At 40.8% G+C, this 3,611-nt stretch overlaps 1 pseudogene; it reads right to left on the reverse strand.

Moving 5' to 3' along the window:
* Nucleotides 1-1,180: 1,180 nt before the first annotated feature.
* LOC129748577 (40S ribosomal protein S20-like) lies at nucleotides 1,181-1,509 on the reverse strand (annotated as a pseudogene).
* Nucleotides 1,510-3,611: the final 2,102 nt, after the last annotated feature.

The following is a 3,611-nucleotide window of genomic DNA, read 5'->3' on the forward strand; positions in this document are numbered from 1 at the left end:
TACATAAATTTGGCTATTGCTTTTTGTGGTAGTAGTGGGTTTGTTTTTCCCGCTAATTTAGAGCTTTACGTTATGGGCGATACTTAATCGCATTTTGGTAACGCTAGTATTAAACTATCAAAAAGGGTTTATGAAGCAGTGCTGACTGCATTCCATAACACCCCCTGTATCGACATTTTAGAGCTCATGAGCAACGCCCTCTTTAGCGTGTTTTGGAACAAATTAGTTCCGAACGGCAACAATTGGCAACTCTAAGCTCTTCCACCGTCTCTTGTAGGCATTCAACGCCCCTAGGGGCGCGGTAGGGATCATTTTGCAAACCACTGCTGTAGATGATGTCTTGATTTTGAAGCTACAACCGTGGGGTCGGAGGCACTCCAGTAGATAATTCTTCACCAATGGCCTCAATCTTCTACTACTACTTTCTACTTTCTCTAGGTTAGGTTCAAACCGTATTTTTCGCCCGTCGGTTACACAGATACTTCCCAGCGCAAGTGTTATTCTACCCCCCACTTCTTGGAAGCGCTAAAATCCTTCTAAACCATTTTTGGAATTTTTTACACATCTTCTGCACCATATTCTGTTTTGGATGTCAACAGCGTAACAAGGCTACGTGTTTGAAGCGGTGATGGTGTTTCAAGGAATATGTGTGATCAATAATACAAATCCCGTTGTTCAGGATCAAAGAAAGGATCCACCTTCCTCTTATTGCTATCACCGAAATGAGTATGATCTCTGATACTACGCTACAGTCCAATATCCGTTGATAACTTGTAGGCTGTAGAACTTACTAGAAGTTCGCTGCTGGTCACACTGCTTATCCTGGGCCATCTGATGAAGCGACTTTGCAGGAATAATGAGATCACGCTTGGCAGTAGGACTCTTCTTTGGCTGCAATGTAATCGACGAGTTTTTTTTTTAAATTTTATTAGAGACCTTTAAAATTCGTAATGTTTATTCGGATCTTATCGCCGAGTTTTTCGAAATTTGGAGTTTTTTTTTGGAAACTTTTTAATATAAACAGTTAAACAAGCGGCAACCAGTTGCCGATGCCTTAATGGACCACCTAAGTCTGCTTGTCGCCAACAGGTGAGGGAATGGTTCTCATTCTCCACAATCAATTGACACAAACAAACGAACAAATGGATTCGCTGCTCGGTAGCTCCCGAAGCCGAATCGTTCAAGGGTCGATGTTGATAGAGGTGATTTACTTCACGATCTCCGAAGGAGAGTGCAGATCGATGTTACGCTTGTGCAGACGCATCTGGAAGCGTTCCCATGTCTTGGAATCTCACCGCAATGTGTTTTAATACGCAGGATTTTGGTTGGCATACGAACCGGACCCTTAACACGCAGATTCTGCTTCTTTGCTCCGCTGATCAGGTCGGCGCAAACCTTCTCCAGGCTGCGGACATTGCGCCAGGTCAGGGTGATGCGAATGCGGTGCACGGTCGCAACCTCGGCAACGGGCTTCTCAATGTCCTTTCCAGCGGTGGCCATCATGAATGATTTTTGTTTGAATTGTCCTGAGCGAGGTAATTAAGAATTTCTTGAATAGCGCTGAACTAGAAGAGACATTACTCTGGTGGAGTAGTAAACGAAATGGATCTGCTAAAAGACGGTAGTAGTCATATGAAGCTATGTCGTTCGTCAAAAATACACCTTAATAGGTATTTGATGGTGCATTAGAAATATGAGTCATAAGACTCAACGTGTCAGTAGTTCATGGTGGATTGATGGTGAACACTATCGATTTCGATTTGGTGATGAGCTGTCTCTGCTGCCTCAATCACTCAAGTGACCCAAAATTTTAAATCCTCAAAGAAAGGACCCCTCACTAGGAACACAATACCGTTCACTGGTCCCACCATATTCACTCCCAGTGGGTGATCTATTGCCAATAGTTCATAGTACGTTATACCCCACAGAACTGAAGCAAAAGATCCGCTGTGACTCTAGGTGCCTTAATTTCCTTGTTGACTTTTGTCCAGATCTTCAAACTGGCGATGACGCTATCTCTATCACGGTTGAACTGTAGAGGTTGCTATTGTCTCTCACGTATGACGATCATCATCCTTACAGAGCACTACATTATTTTTCGAAGAGTCAGCTTCACCCTCGGAGTTACTCTGGACCCCGCCCCTGATGAATACTTAGATGCGATTCACCATCTTCCTTTTCCAAAATAGTATCACCAAAAGCGGTAGAAGACTTTCGTAGGATCACGTTGTGCAATGTGTTATATAAAATCATTGCTACTTTCATGCTACAAAACAAAGAAATCACATCACCAATAATCTTGGCCTATGCAGATGATGTCCTATTATTCTGCAAGGATCTGGAAAAGCTGAACAAAATTGTCACAACACTAGGACCCTTACTCGAAAAAGTCGGGCTAGTTATTCATCCTGAAAAATTTAAAATGTTAAACAAAGACCGTTACTCAACACCAAAAATGAACATTTTATCCAGCTTTGAGATAAAATACATGCACTGCAAAAAATCGATATTTAAAGCATATGTTTCTCCCACACATACGTTTCTTGGATTGTTCTACTTATTAAATTTATTTAAATCAATTAAAAATCAATATTTGGACACATAAATTTTAAGTGACAAAATATATCGGTCTGACCTTATTAAAATAAGCGTGAAAAGCCAGCCAAAAAATCATAGAACTCGCTTTCGATGATTTCTAATTCCTGATTGTTCACAAAATGGCGAAGTTTTATATTCAACCACGGAGAATCGAAACCGGAAAAAAAACTTGATATCCTGCTAAAAGTGCCCTCGAAAGTGAAGAACTTTTCAAAGAACTTTTCTGCAGAAAGAAAGAAAGCCAGCTGAAGATGTGTGGCCCAGGAAAAACGATAGACGGTCGGAAATTTACGGTGAAAGTGGTCAGCAACAATCGTGCCAAAAAAATGTCACTTGGGAGCTCGAGAAGCGGTTTCCGAGATCATTCACCACATTAAGGGCCGATTTAATGCATGCAGGGAAGACCCCGGTATGAACCCCATGATGGGCTTAGGCGGCAGTCCAGACTCGACGACGGGTGGATGAAACCGCGATCCCGACCCCGATCAAGTGTTTTGCTAAAATTTTCAACAAGATTCATCCGATTATCATGCATCATTCACAAGAATGCAACTCAAATATGTAAATTAAAAGTTCAGGATATCAATCTTTCTTTAATATTTTTTAAATGAATTTAATATTGAAATAAATAATTTCGAGCCAAAAGGTTTTTTAAAATCATATTTTTATCAAATGGTAACCATATTCCAAATTTAATAACATTTATCAGTCTCACATGCCCTTCATATGTGTCACCACACATAATGTTTTCGATGTTTTTCGACACACGTATTTTTCATATGTGACACAAATTGCAAAAATCTATATAAGCTCACACATAGCCACAATATGTCGATTTCGTTGAGTGTGGGAATCAACATCACAACAACTCTCAACAAGCCGAGAAGACGCTGCCTGCAAGGAAAGCGGGTTAATAAGATGCTCCTCCCCTTTATCAGAAAGAATAAACCTCCGTGGAATTTAGTGAGATGCATTTACACTAAATACAGTTGTAGCACAGACAAACAGACAGG

This window comes from Uranotaenia lowii, chromosome 2, assembly GCF_029784155.1.
Source record: "Uranotaenia lowii strain MFRU-FL chromosome 2, ASM2978415v1, whole genome shotgun sequence".
NCBI classification, from domain to species: Eukaryota; Metazoa; Arthropoda; class Insecta; order Diptera; family Culicidae; genus Uranotaenia; species Uranotaenia lowii.